Source organism: Microtus ochrogaster, chromosome 1 (assembly GCF_000317375.1).
Source record: "Microtus ochrogaster isolate Prairie Vole_2 chromosome 1, MicOch1.0, whole genome shotgun sequence".
NCBI lineage: Eukaryota > Metazoa > Chordata > Mammalia > Rodentia > Cricetidae > Microtus > Microtus ochrogaster.
In genome coordinates this window covers 95,738,193-95,760,535 of record NC_022009.1, presented here as the reverse complement: position 1 = coordinate 95,760,535, position 22,343 = coordinate 95,738,193, and the positions used below count along the sequence as shown (strand labels likewise).

The following is a 22,343-nucleotide window of genomic DNA, read 5'->3' as shown; positions in this document are numbered from 1 at the left end:
AAAAATCTTATCAAATTATTTACATTCTACTTTAGTGTTGAACTTAATTCTCTCACTTGAATTCCATTTTAAAAGTAAATGTGGATTATGGGCGTCTAGGCTGTTTCCAGATTCCATTACGAGTAAAGCTGCATTTTGAAAGTGTCAGATAGAGTTGGGGTTCAAAAATCAAGCTATTTATTAAAAATCGAAGTTACTTCTGCCTTCCTCCATAGAAAACTTATTACGTTCCATAAAGTTTTCATACCAAAGGCATCTGTGGTGGAGCCTTAAGCTACAAAAATGTTGCCCTTTTAAATGTCCATGATCCATGATGGTGGGACTAAGGGAGGTGAAGACTATGTGGTCAAACTCTGTGGCCTACCCTGCTCATGCTTAGTTGAGGATGTATATATAGCACTTCCTCTCCAACTGCATAATTCATGATGGTGTCTCAGGTGTTCATTTCATTATACTAAAGAAGGAAGGTATAGTGATGAGGTTTTTGTTAACTTGAGTTTACAGAATATGATATAAAATTAGCTCCGAAAAAAAAGACAGGGAAAGTCCTGTACACTAGTATATTGAGGTGCTCAAGCCACATAGAACCAACAAGGATTGAGGGTTGATGCACAGTGGTCCAAGCATCGCTGACAGTGCCGATGATGGTTTTGTGATGCTTTATGAGGCTTCCATTTGTCTGCACAAAGGAAGAAATAATTCAGTTCTTATCAGGGTTGGAAAATGTGCCAAATAGAATTGCATTATATTTGGAGGAGGCTCTCATCTGCCTCACTGGAGTTAGCTGGGAAAGTGATGCACTAGGAGTGGATAGGGCACAGGTAAATTACAGTGTTCAAGAGCAGTCAGGAGGAAGTTAGTTCATACTTTAGTCCACCTCTGTCCATGTCTGTGCAAAGGCCTGGGCACTACAACCAGCATGGCATAACCCCAAAGTACACTGATACTGTGAAAAAGGCAGGTCTAGAAAACATGAGGTCCTGTGCCTATAGTGAAGAATACAGTGGCCTCCATGGTGGCTATGGCTTCACCACTGATCTATTGTTTGACAGAGACTTCAGCTACAGTCTTTCCGGAATGTATGACCGCAGATATGGATTCAGCAAGTTCACAGGGCAGAGCACCACCCACTAGTGTGTCCACCTGAGAGGGCTGCCCTACAAAGCAACTAAGAACGACTTTTAAGCCAGGCGGTGGTGGCGCATGCCTTTAATCCCAGCACTTGGGAAGCAGAGGCAGGTGGATCTCTGTGAGTTCGAGGCCAGCCTGGTCTAAGTGAGCTAGTTCCATGACAGGCACCAAAGCTGTAGAGAAACCCTGTCTTGAAAAAACAAAATTAGCAAAAAGCAAACCAAACAAAGAACAAAAAAGAATGAGATTTACAACTTCTCTCCCTTGAACCCTGTGAGAGTTCATATTGAGATTGGCCCTAATGGAAGAGTGACAGGAGAAGTTGACATTGTCATCCATAGAAATGCAGTGGCAGCCATGTCAAAGACAGGGGAAACATGCAACACAGAAATATAGAAGTCTTCCTAAATTCAACAGCTGCGGCTACCAATAGGACTTGTAGCTGCCAGGTGCAGCAAGACATGGGGAGAGTCAGCTGCGGTGGGACCCGCTACAGCAGTCAGAAAGCTTGGGAGGGTGGATATGATTAGTATTGTAGGAATTTTTGGGTTATTTTGGCCAAAAATTTCACAGGCAACCAATGAATAATCGAGAGTAGTCTCTAACTCTAAAGGAAGCTGGGGGATCTGTTTTGCAAGATGAGTTTGTGAAATCCGGATTGCAAAAAGTACCTCTTCAGTGTTGCTCACGCAAACTTTTCTTATAGCGGGGAATATTAAATAAACTAAAACTATTTGCTTCTGCTTTTCTCAATGAACATTTTTCGATAGTATACTCAAGAGTGATATTATGTGAATTAAGTAGTTTTAAGTGTGACAGGTGGCTCTTTAAGCACACCATAGTGAATACACTGGATATACATAATTTTTGTCAGAACTCAAAGGGGCTAAATCCCAGTTCAAAGAGAATCATTTCCCATGTTCATTCTAGTTTATAGATTCATTTCAAACCTGCATGTTAAGCCTAAGATTTTTAAAATTTAGTTTTGAGTGTTGAGACACAATACTAATACAATTGGAATTGGTGTGGTCTTGACTTAAAGCTTTCGTTGTACTGATTTCCTTTTGATGCATTTTGCTGATACTAGTAAAGTTTTCTTAACCAATTTAAATAATTTTTCATAAAAGTAAATGTGACTTCTCATTTAACAACACTTTAAACTTAAAATAATATGACAAATAAATATCTCTGTTGTTTTTAGATAAATTTAAATACTGAACTTCCTCCACTTACTAACCATATTTACAAATAGGCCAATGAAATAAAAGAGTCAGGTAAAGATACTTGTTACATAGCCAGATGACCTGAATTCCATCTCTGGCACCCTCATGGTGGAAGGAAAGAACCAACTCCTAAAAATTGTTCTCTTCTGGCCATAAATCTATAATGAAATATTCATGTCTGAAAATACACACATACACACACACACACACACACACACACAAAACAAATAAAAGTAAACATAAAATAAATAGATAGTTGCATTAAATTCTCTGTTATTCTGGAATATTCCTTCATTCCTCTGCTCTAATACATTGTTCTTTTACTTTCCCTGTGTGTTTGCATTCTGAAATACCTCCCTTTCTATTCAGACAATTAATGAAAATAATATTATGTGGCCCATTTAAATTAATCTCCTTTGAACTCAGGCTCCATTATACAGTGTCTCTTTAAATAGGCTCTCCCCTAAAATTCAAAAGAGAGTACAGATAAATTAAGCCTTGTTCATTTAGACTCTATTGACCTGATTCTACTATAATGTATTTTTGTAAACACACATCTGTTGTTTATCATGAAAGACTAAGAGTGTATTATAATTAAAAATCTGTTGGTAATTTATTTGCTTCTTAACCACCTGCTTCATATGGATCATATTATCTTGTGGTATAATATTTTTTAATCACAAATGGAGGATATACAAAAACCAGACACTTTTTCTCAGTTTTAAAAGTCATCCTGGTTTTACTTGAATACTTATTTTTCATAAATGAGTTTTGTTTTATAGTGACAACCATCTAACAGATTGTAACTATTATTTTTTAAATTTTTTTATTACGAGCGTACTAATCATCTACATGACTACTTTGTCCACTCATGGTCTTTATTTATCATTGTTCTCTAAAATCACACAGCTTTTATGTTTTAAAAGGTTTTTCAACTTTTCTTTTCTGCAAAGGTGATCTTATCTACTCTATAGCAGTGCACATGGTTTTATACATTTTTAAGGAGTAGATCCTATAGTTAACTTAAATTATTTAAAGGCAGGGCTGTAAGGATGGCTCATCAGTTAGGACCCAAGTTCTGTTACCATCACCCACAAGAAAAACCTTCATGGCCTTCTTGGGTATCGAGTATACACATGATGGATATGAGTATATGATGACACCAAATCATACACAAAAAAATAAACATAAGCCCTTTTTTAAGAAAGCACAAATTTACAAATAATATCCAAAGCTTAACATTTAGGGGAATGTTTCAGTGAAGTATATTTTCTATTGAGCAAAGTTTTTTACATTTAAGATTTAAATAATAATGAATTATTGACTAGGTGGATTGACCATGTGCAAAAAACACTAAGTACGCAAAGAATAAAACTAAGGGAAATGCCTTTTTTCAGAGAGACTTGTAACTTTTATATGATTTATGCATTGCTTTTAAACACTACTGAAATATATATGGAGTTAAACTATCTCTGCTAAAATTCCAACTGAAAAACAATATTTGCACTGTTTGCTAGATATTGCTTTTCTGACAATAAATTATGTATTTTTCTACTGAGATTTGATGAAACTCTAGGGCTTCATAAAGAAATAGGCATAATAAGCTCTTCTAGGTACATATATTCTAGGAATTAGAGTCTGAGAATTCTTGAATGAAGAAAAGAATAAAGTTTACGGTTTAAAAAAGAACCAAAAGCAGGGATTACCAAAATACCTATTTGTGAGGGAGGAAAAAAGGAAAGAACCAATACTTCATAAAGAATTAAGTTTAAATTCCTTAAGGACTTCAAAGTAAAGTCAATCAAAAGATATGAAAAAGGGACATTTCATATCATCACAGGAAAAACCCATAAAGAGGTAGTCTCACTTCTGAACATCTATGGCCCAAATACAAGGGTACCCACATTTGCAAAAGAAACATTACTAAAGCTTTATTTACACATCAGACCCCACACACTAATAAAAGGAGTCTTCAAGACCTCACTGTTCCCAATAGAAGATCAATCAGACAGAAACTTAACAGAGAAATAAAAGAAATAATAGATGTTATAACTCATATGGACTTACCAGACATATATAAAACATTCCACCCAAACATCAAAGAATATAGCTTCTTATTAACACCTCATAGAACCTTTTCAAAAAATGATCACATATAAGGTAACAAAGAAAACATCAAAAGATTCAAAAAATGGAAGAACCCATATATTTTATAGGGTACCCATGGATTAAAGTTGGAATTCAACAAAAATACTAATTTCAGAAGTCCCACAAACACACAAAAATTCAACAATGCTCAACTGAGTCACCCCTGGGTTAATGAAGAAATGAGAAAGAAATTAAAGGCTTCCTAAAATTTATGAAAATCACTGCGCCATATAGCCAAACATATGGGACACAATGAAAGTTGTGGTAAGAAGATATTTCATAGCATTAAATGCCTACATAAAGAAGCTGGAAAAATCCTACAGTAGTGAATTAGCAGAACTCTTGAAAGTTCTACAAAAAAAGAAACAAACTCACCCAGGATGGTGGCAAATAATCAAATTGAGGTCTGAAATCAATAAAATAGAAAAAAAGAAAACCATACAAAGAATCAATGAGACAAAAAGTTGGTTCTTTGATAAAATAAACAAGACTGACAAACCTTTATCCAAACTAAGCAAAAGGCAGAGAAAGAATATCCAAATTAACCCAAAATCAGAAATGAAAAGATGACTTAACAACAGACAAGGAGGAAATCCAGAGAATCATCTGATCATACTTCAAAAACCTGTATTCTACAGAATTGACAATTCTTTAAATAAGAACCACATTCAAGACAAGATAAAAAAAATTAGACCTATACCTCATAAGGAAATAGAAACAGTCTTCAAAAATTTCCCAACCAAAAGAAGCTCAGGGCTAGATTGTTTCAGCACAAAATTCCACCCAGAATTTCAAAGAAGAGCTAATACAGATGCTTCTCAAATTGTTCTAAAAAATAGAAAAAGAAAGAACACTGCTAAATTCCTTACAAGGCTATAGTTACACTGATACCCAAATAACACAAAGATACAACTAAGAAAAAGAATTACAGACCAATCTACCTCACTTACATTGATGCAAAAATACTCAATAAAATACTGGTAAACTGAATTCAAGAACACATTAGAAACATGATCCACAGTGAACAAGTAGGCATCATCCCAGAAGGGAAAGTTCAACATATGAAATTCTAGTCTTTTTCTACTTCCCATGCAGATTAGATCCATGTATCTCACTATTATGATCCTCATTATTGTCTAGGTTCTCTGGGAATGTGAACTTGTTTTTCTTTGCTTTATGTCTAAAAGCCACTTCTGAGTGAGTACATATGATTTTTTTTTTCTGGGTCTGAGTTACCTCACTCAGTATGATGTTTTCTAGATCCATTCATTTGCCTGCAAATCTCAAGATGTCATTATTTTTTTTCTTCTGAAAATCCATCAAGGTGATTTACCATATAAATATAGTAAAGGAAAAAAACACATAACCACCTCACTAGACGCTGAAAATGCCTTTGACAAACTCCAACCCTCTTTCATGATAAAGGTCTTAGAATGATCAGGAATACAGGAGCATGTTAAACATAATAAAGACAATATACAGCAAGTCAACCAACATCAAATGAAGAGAAACTCAAAGTGATTCCACTAAAATCAGGAACAAGACAAGGCTGTCTATTCTATCCATATCTAAAATTCACTATAGCACTCCAAGTTCTAGCTAGAGCAATGAAACAAAAGACAATCGACGTGATACAAATTGGAAAGGAAGAACTCAAACTTTCACTATTTACTGATGGTAAGTTAGTAAACATAAGGGACCCCAAAAATTCTACCAGGGAAGTAAATTTTATATTATAATTTTCAGGTGGTGACAGTGGTATCAGATCCCTAACAGACAACTTTCCATTACAATTTTGAAATATTTTTTTATGGACTGATTCATATTACAAGTCTAAGTACTTTACATTGTGCTTACTGGTTACTGTAAATGTTCACTTCAGTTAGCTTATTCTGCCAACTTGACTCAGACTATAAACACTAAGATGATAGTCTTAATTGAACCATTGTCCAGATCATATTGGCCTGGGGAGATTGTTTTTGGGACATTGTCTTAATCATTATTTGATGTAGGACTGTCTATCTCACTTTGTGGTTGAATTATTCCTTGGGAAGCTGGATCTGGCCAGGATTTATAAGAAAGTTAGCCAAGTAAGAATGTGCCCAAACAGCTAAAATGTTTAATTTCTTGGCTGTGAATAAGTTTCTCAATCAGAGTTAATGGTGCGTGGAATAATAAGCAGATGTGTCTTGAACCCAGTGCCTTCAAGTCTTACCTTAAATTTCTTAAGTGATGGACTGTTACCTGTAAGACAAAACAAACACTTTCTAAACCTAGCTGGCTTTGGGATACAGGGTTTTTAACCAGAGCAACAGAAAAGAAACTAGAACCGAACTTATTACTGAAGGTTTGGATGTTGAATTACCCTGATTATGTGGCATATTTTTCTTAAATTATTTCTGTGGAAGGACAGTTGAAGCATTTGGAACTTAGGGAGGGGGAAGCTGTGGAGCATTAGAGTCAGATTCTAATGGTCTGTTCTCTTGTAATCTTAGATGACAAAAGCCTATGAGAGAAATGAAGACAACAGTGTTTTCTGTCATGGAATTCCAGAGGGGATAATAACTGGAACTGGGCTATGGACCATTCCTTTAACATTTAGTCTAAATGTCTGTGTGTGCTGCTCAGCTGAGGCAGTAGAATCGGTTATGATTAATGAACTCAGCACCATTGCAGTGACACCTGTACTTTTCTGAGACAATAGGAAAATAATTCCTCAGGTTGAAGACACAGGAGCCTTGGTCTATGGGTGTCAAGTCTACATTTTGAGCCTGCAGCTGTTATGCAAATGAGTAAAATTTGTCCATATGGTATCTATTGTGAAGGCATGAAAGGGTCATGGAGACCGAATAAGTTATACAACATGGTTCAGAGTCTCCTCACAGATGCCCTGAAAGGCCACTAGTGAAGGTGAACCAGGATGGTGGGATAGATTTTCACCAAGAAGAGCCAAAGCTGTAGAATGGATTCATTTTAATTAGAGATATGGGACTAGTCAGTCAATTTGGAGCCAGACAATTGCTGGGGTTGTTAGGAGGTTCCCATGACATTCCTTTGGCCAACTTAATTAAATGTAACTCAATTCTAGGATTAGAAGCTTTATTTTGATAACAAGAAATATCCAGTTGGGGTTCTGTGTCCTCTTTGTTATTTGGTAATTTTATTTAGCTTGTCTTATAATTTATATATTTTAGGAAGCTTCTACTGCATTAGGTTTTCATATTATCCCTCAAATGTCCCTTCATTTTTGCAGTCTTTCTGTGCTGGTTTGAATAGAAATGTCCCCCAGAGACTCGTGTATTTAAATGCTTGGCCATCTGGGAGAGGTACTATTAGGTGTGGTCTTAGAATAGCTGTGGCATTGTTTGAAAAATTATATCATTGTGAGGATGGGCTTTCAGGTCTCAGAAGCTCAAGTCAGGCCTGGCAGCTGAATCTGCTTCCTGTGAATGTGATGTAGAACTCTCAGCTACCTTTCTAGTTCTAAGTCTGCCTTCATGCTGTTGTCCTTCCAGCCATGATAATAATAAGCCAGCTTCATTGTTTTCCTTTATAAGAGTTGATGCGTATTGTATGCTAAGCACAGTTACTAAAATGTTTGAACTGTTCTCCCAGCCCCACACACAAACAGACACACATGGGCACACATGGGAACAACAAACAAATTTGAAATGAAGCATAATGTATGATAAAGTAACAGGACAAGAAATTTAAAAGAGTCAGAGAAAAAAAACTTTCCAGGAGTTACAGAAATAAAAGGAAGCCCCTTGCACACCTATATTTCTCTTACTCAGAGGAGAAAGGTAGGTAGATCTCTACGAATTAGATCTAAGTACTGATTTCCCAGGCTATGTAGAGAGACCGCTGCCCCAAGTACATAAATGATGAAAATAAAAGGACAACATCAACAAAAACAAACAAACAAAACACAAAACTTGCAGGGCAGTGGTGGCTCGTACCTTTAGTCCTAGCACTTAGGATTCAGAATCAGGCCAATCTCTGACTACCTCAAAGCTGGCCTGGTCTACAGTGCAAGTGTCAGGAGTGCTCCAAAGCTTCACAGAGAAACCCTGTCTCAAAAAACAAAACAACAACAAAAGAGTTGCTGTGGTCATGGTGTCTGTTTACTGCAATAAATCCCTAACTAAGATATTTTCCATATTCCCTCTCTCAGTTGCTCTCCTACCTAATTGATCCTTTCATATAATCCACACACATAATCCACAATTTGGTTGTTTTTTACTCTTACCATTTAGGGGGCCCTTACCCAGCTGTCAAAGACTTACTCTTTCTTATGAATGCCCAGCCTTAATTAGGCATACTTTTAGCCAACTTTCCTTAAATTATCATATCTACCTTTTGTTTCTACAATTTTACTTTTCTCTATTTCTGTACATTTTTTCTTTTCTTCTTATTCTGTGTCTGGCTGGGTGACTGACTCCTAGCATCCTCCTTTCCTCCTTTTCTCATTACTCCTCTTCCTATTCTTTTTCTTTTCCTATTTATTCTCAGCTTGCCAGCCCTGCCGCTCCCTTCTCCTGCCTATTGGCAATTAACCTTTTTATTAGAAAAATCACATGTTTTAGGCAGGCAAACTAACACAGATCCACAGAGTTAAACAATTATAAAGTGAAAAAATGCAACACATTTTTATATGATTAAACAAATACTCCACGACATAAACAAATGTAGCACATTTGTATATTCTGCAACACATTAGTACATGCTCTATTTTCTTTTTGTAAAAAGTTCTATCACCTGATCAAGTCATTTACTCTGTATCTGTCCCCTGCAGTTCTATGTATTATAGCTGGCTTATCATTGACTTAACAGCTAATACCACAATAAGCAAATGCAAATCATTATCTGTATTTCTTTTTCTTGGTTTGATACCTCACTCAGAATGTCTTATTTTGCTAGTTTCATCTATTTCCTTGGGAATTTCATGAGTTATTTTTATTTCTTTCTTTGTTTTGTTTTGTTTGGCTAAATAATAGTCCATTTTGAAAGTGTAACACATATTTTTATTTATTCATCTTTTGATAGACACCAAATTTTCTTCCAATGTCTGGTTATGATGAATATCATAGCAGCAATGAATAGGACTGAGCAAGTGTCTGTGTAGTAAGATGAAGCATCTTTTGGGTAATGCCCATAAGCTATGTAGCTTGATCATGAGCTAGAACGTTTCCCATCTTCCAGAGAAAATGCCACACTCATTTTCATATTTTCTGTATATGTTTGCAACCAATAAAGAATAACTGGTTGTTTGTTCCTTTTGCTCCACATCCCTGACAGCATGAACTGTCACAGATTTTTTGAACCTGGCCAATCTGGGTGGTGTAAAATGAAATCTCAAAGTAGGGTTTTGTTTTTTTTTTTGCCTCTCTCTCCCCCACAATCTCTCTGCTCATTTAAAATATATCCTTTTCTTATCCAATGCAACTTGGCCAGCAAGGCATACTAAATAACAAAGACACACCTCCCACCAATATTATCCCCTTTGAACTTATGGGGGCCAATTCCATTCAAGCCACCACCATTGTTCTTAGGTTTTTCCATATATTTTAGCTATACTCTCAGCTCCTTTATTACATATAATTGTTCTAAGACTTTTCCCTTTGGACCAAAGTTTATTTTTTTCCTTATTCTGACTAGTTTTACTTACTGTCTCACATAAAAGAGTTTGTTTCTTATCATTCTACCAAAAAAGTCAGGTAGAACTTTTTTTTAACAGAATATTATTATCAATTATTTGGGAATTTCACATCATGAACTATGATGACCCTTACTTCCAAATTTTCCCAAGTTCATTCCACTCACACTCTGGCCTCCCCCAAATAAAAATAATCAAAAAAAAGTGCAACTTGTGCTCTCCATAAAGGCACTGTAGCATCATCTAACTCCTAATGGGCAGTCCTTAAAAAAAATGAGTCTTTCCCTACCCTACCCCTTTACAATAGTATACATCTATTGTGCAGAGGTACACTTCACCATCCTTATCACAATCTTTAAGAGGTTTTTTTTTATGGCTTCCTCTATCTAGGTTATTACTCTTATGGAGGAGGTGTCACAGAAAACTTCTTTGTCCTTCTTTCTCAATTTTGAGTCTGCAGTCTGAATTCCACTGCAAAAGAAACTTCAATTGTCATTTATAGTCATTAAGAACATGGATTATGAAATTCTACATGGTATCAAGTGACAGAAGGAACCACAGACATCCACCTGACCTCCAATCTCAACAAGTATCATGGACCTGAGCATGGTCTCCAGTGGCAGTACAGGCTACAAACACCAACAAGGTTTCATGCAGAAAGCCCTGCTCAACATCAACATGGCTTCAGGTGTAGCACAGACTGTGATATCCACAGGCTTTGGGTAATAACATGGACAATACACATCAACTGGACTGCTAGTTGCAGAAAAATTATGAACCCTAAAGTGACCCTCAGTGGCAACATGGACCACAGACATCAAAATGATACCAAGTGACAACATGACCTAATAACAACACTTCAGGTGATAGATAGCACAGATCATGAACATTTGCATAATTTGCAGTGGTAACATGGGCCAAAGACACCAATATGGCTCCCAAATGCAGCACAGCCACGGATCCAGAAAGGGTTCCAGACAGTGGTGTAGAGCAAGGATATCAACATCACCTCTCAAGTCAGCATATGATAATAACATCAGCATGGTCTCCATTGGCAATATAGAGCGTTCACATCAACATGGCCCTTTGCAAAAGAATGGGCCATGGACAGCATCATAGCCTTTGGTAGCAGCACAGGACAGAGATATATAGCAGCGTTGTTAGGCAACTTGGGTCACAGACACCAACAAGATTTGTGGCAGCCTAACCCATAAATATTAATGTGGATTCAGATAGCAGCACAGACAACAAATATCTGCATGTCCTTTGATGGTAACAGAGGCCACCATGGATGTCAATATGACTCCTAGTTGTAGCACAACTATGGATTCAAATATGACCCCAGGAACAGCATGGATGACAGACATCCATACAACCTTCTGCAGTAACACTAACTATGGAAACTACAGCAGAAACGTGAACCTAGACATGAACCCTGCAGCATCAATGTCCATGGATATGAACATACCTCTGGCAGCATTACAGGTCATGCACTTCAACATGGCCTCTGGTGGTAGCTCAGGCCTCAGACATCAACATACTTCAGCATGAACATACTTCAGTATCTCTCCACCAAGTGTGCTACATTCCTTTATTCTGTCCATCCCAGTGCATCTATATGCACACAACCCTACATAAAAATACTCATCGACAGGATTCATTAGTCTGGCTCAGGCTTCTGATTCTGAAGCACCATAAATACCAGACCATTACTGACACATCAGATTTCCATCATGAGTGGTGATGACATGCTTCTTGATCTGTTTCTGCAACACTGGCTCCTCTTCAAGGTCTTGCAGCTTGTAGATGGAGTAGGTGTTGGCATTAACCAGCTGGAAGCACTGGATCTGGCCAATTAAATTTGTCAGGCTGCCCTATTTCTGCTGGAATACACTGGGTTCTTCCAGGTCAGGCAGGTGGAAGTTTTAAACAACAGGGATTATTTATTATTGAGAAGTTAGTCATTATGAATAAAACAATTGTGTAGATATACTTTTAATAAAGAAATGGTGTTTTCATTAAATGAGATTACATTTAAATATCAAATATGATGCAGTGCCTGTGATCTCAGCTTTCAGAGTAAAGGTAGGAAGATTAGCAGTTCTGGGGAAGCTTGGGCTACACAATGAGTGACATCCTTTCCTAAAGGATTAATTTTATTTTCAAATTGCTTAAATATTGAAATACTACCACTAAATCATCATGAGTTCTTCTCTGTGAACTTCAGACAAATGATTGATAATTTATGCTTCTAGTTGTAACCTAGAGACACAAGTAGTACAGCCTAAGATATAATGTTCCACTTGTTCATTTTTGGGTTTTATATGTAGCTTAGTGATGGAAGGCCTGCCTAATAAGTGAAAGGACCTCAATTACATCCACAGAAGTAGAAGGAGAGAAATAAACATAAAGTACTTATTTTATTCAATCCTGTAATGCAAATTTTAAGAGTCTAATAAGGATAATCAAAGGCTATTTTTGTTAGTGTTTCCAATAACTCACTTTTGGAGAGATTTGGAAAGAATAACAATACCTGAGAAAATAGAGTAACTTGATACTACCAAAGGGATTAACTTTACATAAATTTTCAGTGAATTCTTGGTATAGGAGAAAACACTTTTGGGATCTTTATTTCATTCTACCTTTAAAAACAGGGCACAAGCCGGGCAGTGGTGGCGCACGCCTTTAATCCCAGCACTCGAAAGGCAGAGGCAGGCAGATCTCTGTGAGTTCGAGACCAGCCTGGTCTACAAGAGCTAGTTCCAGGACAGGCTCCAAACCACAGAGAAACTCTGTCTCGAAAAACCCAAAATGATAGATAGATAGATAGATAGATAGATAGATAGATAGATAGATAGATAGATAGATAGATAGATAATAAAAACAGGGGCACAATGGGAAATTTAGAAGTCATCCTCAAGCCTTATTACGTTAGGTTCTTGTAGGATTTTACTTCTCGTCTAGTGGCTTTTATGCTGTAGTTTGAACTCCTGGGTTTCTCGCTCGGATTTCTGTTCTAATAAATTTTATGACCACTGTTTTGGCTATCAATCTCTTAATGCTATAATTACAATTACAATCTAAACATAGTTTTATTCTTTAGAAACAAAAGCTTTACTTTCTGCATAAGTAGTTTTCATAATGTGTATTATGTAAAATTATAATGCTCTATAGAATTTATACATTAATATACTATACATTACATTTTGAAAATAGAAAATCTTATACTTAAGCAGATAAATGTGACATGAAATTCTGAAAAGTTTACTTGGAACAATCTTTTAGTTGTATGCCTATCTATATAAATACTTTATTGATAAGATTATAAACATACTTGATTATATGTATGCATATTTATAGAAAAAATTCTTGATTCTGAATTCACAAAGGTTTCAGAAAATACACAACAAAGTACATACTGGATTTTGCAGACAGAGTAGACATGGAAAATAATAGAGGGTAATTGATTATTTTGATTTTTGTTACCTATTTATAGATGCATTATTTGGATGATGAATATGTACAGCCATCTTCTATAATTCAGAATAAGAAATAATATTAAATTACTGCTGGGGGAAAGAGAATTAACCTTTGCTATGGGTGAAACACCTAACCCCCAAACTCTCTTATTGGTGGTAGAATGCAGAATAGTCAGCCCTGAAGCAATACATAAAAAATATACACAGGAAAAAGATATATGTGTGTATGCATACATATATAAGCTACATATGTAACAATAATAGTCAAAGGAGAGGGGGTCTATCACCTCTACAGTGTTGGATGGGGTCTTGAGAGAGCTTCCAAAGAAATTATCTCAAATGGCTAGAGAAAGAAATGGGATGATGGAAAGTAATATAGTTACTTGTTAATTAAAAAACTTATTAAATAAAGAATCAGGACATGACTTAAGAATTTAAGTCATGTTCTGTAGCTTTCAAGTTTGATAATTTTTAAAAGGATAATTTCTTGATATATTTTAATGATAGTTGTACATATTATTTAAAAACCCCTTTCCTCTGTATTGTAAAATAATCTGTGTTATCTTTTTATTTAAAAGTATTTTCCCTGCAATATGTTTATTCAAGACAGGGTTGAAATACTTCACTGTTACTGTTTGACCTTGAACATACAAATAAAATCCAAGATATGCTGTCTCTACTTGTACACAGGGAAAGAAGTGATCATATTTTAGCTATTCAAAGGAAATAATGCCATTTAATAACCCCTCTTTTATAGGAAACTACTGTATATGGATTTCTTTGACATCTTACTATAAGCTCTGGTTGCTTTTGTAGTGAAAACCCAGTAATTCATCTGAAAGGTCATTCAGTACTAGGCACAATAATTTCAGCTGATCAAATCAATTATTTATACAATGAACTACAGTATGGTTCCCTCTAGAAATTACCTTATTATAGCCACTCACTCCCACTGAACTCCAAGAAAAGTGACATTTTGAAATACAAAGCTCATTCTCTTCACTGAGCTTAATACGTATCGGCATCTCTCCGTGGCTCTTTTCTCTATTCAATAGCTGTCACTCAGCAAGAGAGGGCCCAGTCCCTAAGCATACTGCACAGTGGGTTTTCTTGACATGATGGAACATTTTCCAGTTGGCAAAAGTAAAGCTTGAGGGAGGTAAAGCTTTGGACTCAGCATGAAAGGTAATAGAGCTATTAGCCAAATACCAAATTCAGAACTGCTGGAACTCCATGGTGAAGCAATAAAGAAGTAGGTTTAATGTCCCAGGGGGGGCAAATTTAGGAAAGTATTTGGAAGATTTAAGCATGTAAATAGGGTTAGAATATCTTTGAAAGAAAGTTTTTGTGTATGCAAATGAATGCCTACTTAAATTAGCAATTATGTACATAGCATATAAGGTCGTCTTTACTGAATGCACAAGATATTACCACATAGACACATGTACACTCTTAAAAGTTAACTGCTTCTTTGCATTTGAACAGAATAAAATCATAATATATTTTACTTCTTTTATTAGACTCTATAATGATGTATTTTAAAAGAACTAGCACGCATAACAATAGATCTATGGTAATCTATAATGTTATTGATATCATTGCTATTGTGCTCATGTAACTTTAAACACTAGGGTAAAATTGGAAATTGTTCCAAAGGCTTCATTTTCTAAAATATCTTAAGAAAGAAATATACTTTAAAGAACTACTTGAGCCTCATATTAATATAAAGCTAATTTATTTTTTTAAAGTCTTTGAGATTCATTTATTTTTTATTTTTATTTTTAGTTGTTGAAAAAAAATTCTGCCTCCTCCCTGTTTCCCATTTTCCTCCCCCTCCTCACACACATTGCACCCTCCCCCCACTCTTCACTCCCCTCTCCCCCTCCCCCCTACTCAATTCTCCCTCCCTCTCGAGAATGAAGAGCAGTCCAGATTTCCTGCCCTGCAGGAAGTCCAAGGTCCTCCCACTTCTATCCAGTTCCAGGAAGGTGAGCATCCAAACAGGCTAGGCTCCCCCAAAGCCAGTTCATGTATTAGGATCGAAACCTAGTGCCATTGTCCTTGGCTTCTCATCAGCCTTCATTGTCTGCCATGTTCAGAAAGTCCGGTTTCATCCCATGTATAAAGCTAATTTATATGAAGCAGATAAAGAAGTTTAGCTGTATAATACCATTTAGCAAAGCACAGGACTATATTAGTTATGGATGAGTGCTCCAAAGTCACTTGAGAAGTTATCAGTCTGTGACAATGAAGTCTTTTTACACCATTGCTATTACTATGAATCTGAAAACAGATTACATGACTCCTTTATGTAGGTGTCACTCATAAGAGTATATTTTATATGGTAGATAGGAATCTCCAAGTTTGGCTGAATGAGAATGGGATCCTTACATCAGAATGAGTTATCTTTCATTTATAAAGGTACCAAGTTTCAATGTGACCTAATCTTGGAGTGACTTTCATTTGCTTTTGCAGTATTCTATTTATTAGATTTCAGCATAAGTTAGAAGATAAAATACTGCAGAATGTTAACCGTAAATGGTACACATAAACCATAACCTGTTCTGCTAAGGCTTAAAGATCATTTCATGTAGCGAGCCAGAAAGGATTGCCATTACAAGATGGCGCCGACACCCTGTCTTGTTGGAAATAAACACCTCCTTGTTTGGCTATGCCTCTGGGAGCTGCATGTCCCCCGCTTCCCGCATGCATGGTGGAGAAGGGTCCTTGGGCCTATCCCGACGCAGTCTGGTGTCAGCTGATGGTGGCAGCCAATCACAGGGCGACCCGTGTGCCAATTCCTGATATAAGCAGCTGCCTTAGTGTTCTCAGGCCTCTCTTGCTTCCTGCCCCTCGTTTCCTGTCCCTCTTTCCCTGCCCCTCTCGCTTCATGCTCCTTCAACCAGGGGCACTCCAATTAAAGAGTGATCTGAGAAGAATCCTCGTGTGGTGGTTGTTCTTTCTCGCTGGTTGAGGAGTTTGCCGCAATTTCATAAGAGGAATCACAAAGACCTTAAGAGGCAGATGTAGAGGAGGAGTATAGGAAAAATGTGGTTCTGGACACAGTAAGGCAGTGACACACATGTAATCTCGTAGCTGTTGTATAGCATATACTAGACCTTTGTGAAGTCAAGCCAGACTCATAATTCAGTACCCAGAGCACAGATGAGCACAAAATTACACCTCCATCAGTGAAACTACTGGCAATTGTTAGATGCTTGGAGAGGGAAGAGTCAATTCTCCTTCAAAGGACAGATGCAAGTTTGTTTTATGGGAAGAAGGTGTAATTTGGGGTAAGTTGGAGTAGCAAAAGAATGAAAGGACTGTAATACAAAGGGAGGAGCTTAGTCACACGTGAGCTTTAAATGCCATGCTTTCTTGACACCCATGGAGGAGTGGATGGCGGTTACAGAGACCATGCAGGCGTGGAAACAGAAACAGAGAAAGGAGGGTAAACTGTGGTCTAGATGTTAAAAAATTTAAAAAAAAAATACATATTTAAAAAAGAGGAAGTTGCATTGTATGGAATTCTCAAAGAACTAATGTTTTTTTTAAAGATAAAAAATTACGAGATGGAATTAACAAGAGTTCTTATAATATTCAGGTAAAGCAATGACAATCAATGCTGGCTCTGATGGACAGTAATTGTATTAGGATACCTTGAGAGCAGAATTTTCTCGTTGGGGTTTGACAACCTTGCACAACTGCTCCAAAAAGGGAATTTGTCGTGATATTTCAGTGAAGATGATTTTACTTAAGTGTGACGTTTCTGACAATGGACATAAATGTCTTTATGTATTGTGTTCAGGGGCATGATTATCACATTTTTAGAAGGACGCCTGTCTGTAATGACAATAAAACTTTGTTATTATTTGAGGCCCTAATCCTAGCCAATCAACACTTACTGAACTTGAGATCCAATCCCCACCACAGCAGGGACTCTTGGACAAATTTACACCAGTAGAAATGGGAACAGAAGGAAATTATTAGGTAGAATACAGAAAAATCATATAGAGTCCATAGTGTCTAAGATTTAAGAACCCCTTCTCTACAAGAATGAGAAATCTGTATCTTGCCTGTAAAATTTCACTTTGTGCTGAGCTGTGTCCCCACATTTCAAATCTATACCCTAAGGAGAAAAGAACCTGCCTGCTACTGAGCATCATTTTTATTTTATTTCTCAATGTTATTTTGCACAGCTTTTAACTGTGAAGGCAGACTGTATTCAAAATATTTTAGTCAAATTCTTTTAAAAGGAAGAGACTCTATCAACCTTATTTGAGTAAATACAGGATTTGCAAATGACTGAAAGAGGCATATTCAAAGCATCCCAGTATTCTTGATTTATTTCAACATTCTTTAATTTCCAGTTACCTCTTTTACTCTGTAGTCTTTTAGAAGAGGTTAATAAGCCTTTCAATCTGGCACAAGTAGATTCTAGAAAATACTGTCATGATGTCTGTAGGCATTATGCTCATGTCACTGATAAAGAACACAAAATAGGACTACCTTTCAACTGGTTTATTTTGAACCTTATGTCTAAAACTTAATTGCAAATGCAACTCTCTTTCCCTATTCTGTCAATATCCCAATGGTGCCTCACCTGTACAGCCATAAGTCTTCAAGCTTAGCCTCATTTACTCATGTTTAATAATTCTCTCATTTGGCTTGTTTCTCTAAACAAGTTCTTTCCAGTACATATACAAATTATATCCTAGACAATTGTGGTCATCACTGGTCCTCTCTGATTCGGAAAAGTGAGTTTGGTACCTGTTTGGAATTCATGACAAGTTTATTTTCTTCCATGGAAGTTTGTGATTCTTCTTTTCTTTGAACTGTTTACCATGTGACTTAGTTCTCTCATATTATTTGAATAGAACAAATTACTTAACATTTATGTGTTATAATACTGAGTGTGGATTGTAATCATGCCATCTCTTTGTGACCCTTTTTAAATGGATCAGGACAGTTTCTGAATTGACAAAGAGATTACTTTAAATATATATAGAGGATATTTTATGCATTAAGTTCCTGCAGCAAAACAAAGATGGGGACAAAATGTGGATATTTGAATCAGAATTAATTAAAATGATATACTGATGAGGCTGCAAGAGGGCAAAGTATGTATCAATAGACCATGACCTCTATTCTCCTGAGTTCTGTCTTTTAAGACCCTGGAAATTAAAAAATGCCTAATTAAATGAATACAAATATTGAATCCTAATGGCCCTTAGTCACACAGAAACAGACAGGCACTATGTCCTGGGAGTTCACAGGAGCTGTTAGGTCTAAGATGCTCAAGTTTATAACTGATAGAAACTTAACTTGTGTTTAAGAGCAAGGGCAGAGAATCCAGGGTGTGTGGAAGAAAAGGAGTCTGTTCGTCTACTTCTAGCACAAACATTTCTCACATGTCACCCTTGGGAACTACTTACCTTTCCAATACAGCACAATCAACATTAAGAAGCACAACCACACATTATTCTAGTCCACTGGTGTCTGTGGCATCTTCCTTTTTCCTCTAATCAGAATCAGAGTCAAAATAATTGGACTAACCTGAAAGGTCTATTATACACCCCAAGTTTTATAGCTCTGAGGTAATATCAAAATCATCAACACTGGATATCTAGAAAGTTTTCTATTGCAGAAGGGTTGCACATGACATTCACGGAAGGATATCTTTGTTTTGGATCATGTCCTATTACTAACTTATTTTTATGATCTACTTCATATACAAACATGAACTATTTTTAAAAGCATGGAAATTTTTATTAAATATTTACCTATTATTGATTTATTTCTAGAGTAATACTTATTATATGCTCCTAAACTGAACATCTATGATTGGAGAGAAAGCTAAAATGAACAAGAATGAATAAAACAGGAAGGAAGAACTGCACAGTAACTGAAATAATTTAATAGTCTATAGGATATTTAAGAATGCAACAACAAACCAGCAGGAAAGTATATGGTGATTCATAGGTGCCCTGAAATTAGAATTGATTAGCTGTGGTTTGTAAGAAAATGCAGGAATAAACATTAGAAAATAAACTTTGGGTTTGCATCTCGTTTTATAGCTCAACAGTTACTTACTTTGCAGCAAGTCTCTTTTGTAGTAAATATTGCAACCATTGACTTATTAATATACTCATTAAAAGGTTCATAGAGGATGTGGCATAATTTTTGTCTGCCTGTGGCAAATTAGAAAGTTGGAAAATGTTTAATTTTTATTAGTGTTTAAAAACTTTTCAAAAATTCAAAAAAATTACAGTATCCTCCTTATTCTTTTTCCCCTTGCCACTTCCTTCCATATATTCCCCTTGTTCTTTTTCCAAAATCATTACCTCATTTTCTTTCATTTTCACATAGAATGATGGTTAAATAGAAGATAAAGATATGGGTAGATATGGATATAGGTATAAACAGATGGATGATAGCTATAAATATATGTATAGGTAGCAATAGAGACAGAGGTGATATATACCTAAATATATAAATCCAACCTGCTCAGTTTGTTTATTGTTATATTTACAGTATCTTTCCCGATCTGATCACCTGGTATTACATAATCATTTTCTGGGTTTTTTCCCAGATGGAAAACTACTTCATCCACTCTCAGCATTCCTTAGTTGCTTGTAGTATTTTAGGTAAGACTGAAACCCCATGAGTTTTCCTTGCTTTCACGTTAGTGTGTCAATCCCTGTTGTACGTCTTCAGGTCATGATCAAGGCAACCATATTTTTTTTGTGATTTCATGGATGAATAATTTCCTTCAATTCTAGAAGAAACAGTTTCACAGTAGATTTCTTGATTATCTGGAAATCCATTTCCCTCTCCCCTTTCCACCATTTTTCCCAAGACTTAGACGAAGTTGTTGTGTTGCAGATGTAGCCATTCTGACTGGACTTCCCACTGTCACTTGTTCTCCACATTTTGACTGGTTCTGGTTTTCTGTAATGGTATCAATTAATTGTAAAGGAGAACTTCTTTGATGAGGATGAGAGCTGTACTTATCCACATGCATAAGCATAAATAAGTGTAGTACACACTTCGGAACTATGCTGGTTTAGTAAATTGAAGGTAGTATGATTTCCGCTAATATTCATGAACTGGCCAACATCTGGTGGTTGGCTAGGTTTACAGCACCAGAAATAATATTCCTCCTGTTGAGTGAACCTTATGTCCAATGAGAGAGCTTCTGGCTACCACCAAGATCTAAGTTCCACTATAGTCTCCATTCTGGTCCTCATGGTTCTTACACATTAGAGCATGGGAAGACTATAAGTTGCCCCAGTACTATAATGGGTGGTCTTTTAGGTGGAAACGTTCAGGTCATATCCAGTTCGAATCCTCCGAGTCATGTGACTGAAGCACATGAGTTAAATAGTAAGACTGTACTTTCAAATTATGGCGAGAAACAAAAGGAAACAGTAATGGTTTTAGATTGTTTGGGGAGTCTCTTGGAACTCCATGAACATCTCAAAGGGGGATGTCACATGCATGTCACATGCAAGTTTGTTATTAGACAGCCTGGGACTATTTGGTGGAGAAGAACATTGCCAGACCAAATGGAAAAGTTTTATAACACTATATAAGTGTATGTATATACATACAGACTTTTATGTTAGATAAATAATGTGATTTCTTTTCATATAGCTTTTCCAAACATTGTGGTTGCTATTTTATTCTTCTTCTCACCTTCTATGTTAACCTCTGTCCCCAATGTTTCAATTTTTAATGAAATGAAATACGTTCTATATATGAGGGTATCTGTAGAGGTGTTCTATCTTCTATATTCTACTGAGAACCTGATAATTTTGAATTTGTTTTGCTTGTAAGTATTTGAGATGTTTATTCAATATTAGGTGATATTGCTGGTAAGTAGTTGCAGACTTCCTACCAGGCTACACTCTTTACAATCACATCTGCTTCTCTCATGCCCTTGCTCCTCATCTGTGCAGTGAAATAGATCCTCTTTTGCTGGCTCTTTGACTTTAAATAATCAGTGTTTCACAAATACATGAGGACTAAATACTAAAGAACACAGGCATAGTGCATTCAATAGCATGCTTTTTATGAACTATGGACTTACTCATTCAGAGTTTATGAGAAAGTTACGAGTGTCCACTGATTTTAAATAAATAGATGTTTTGTGTAATTGCTATGAATGAACACTAACTTCAAGTTTCCTCATTGAGACTTCTTGTAGTCTACGAATCCTCCCCTGCTTGCAAGGACACTCAGAACTTGAACTACATAAGGGCAACACTGCTAAATGACTCAAATCTTGACAATATTATTTCATTCTTTCTGCAGATATTCAGAAGAGGAAAACTGGATGAGCAAAAATTTTCTGAAAAAGAGGATATCATTTAGAGTTGCAAGCAAACTAACCAAAAGGCTTAGGGAAGGTCACATCTATTTCTTTGTTCTTAGACACATTAACCATATCTGAATCTCTGCTAATTTCCTTGTGTGAGAGCTACAATTTTTTGTTTTGCTCTCTACCTCCTGATTGCAGGTAATGATGTAATGGTTTCTGTTTTGTCTATTGCAATTTAGGCATTATGCTAAGAAAAAAAAATGAGAACAATACTTGGCTCAGGCTGAGTTTTCAATGAGCATGAAGACGGCTTTATTTAAGAGATATACTTTTTGGCCTTTAGTCACAACTAGGAGGATCAATGGATATACTGAGAATGTTCT

The 22,343-nt window shown here is 36.2% G+C and overlaps 1 pseudogene; it reads left to right on the top strand.

The window, feature by feature from the left end:
- The first annotated feature begins 303 nt into the window (after nucleotides 1–303).
- Nucleotides 304–1,661, top strand: LOC101984792 (annotated as a pseudogene).
- The last annotated feature ends 20,682 nt before the right edge of the window (nucleotides 1,662–22,343 follow it).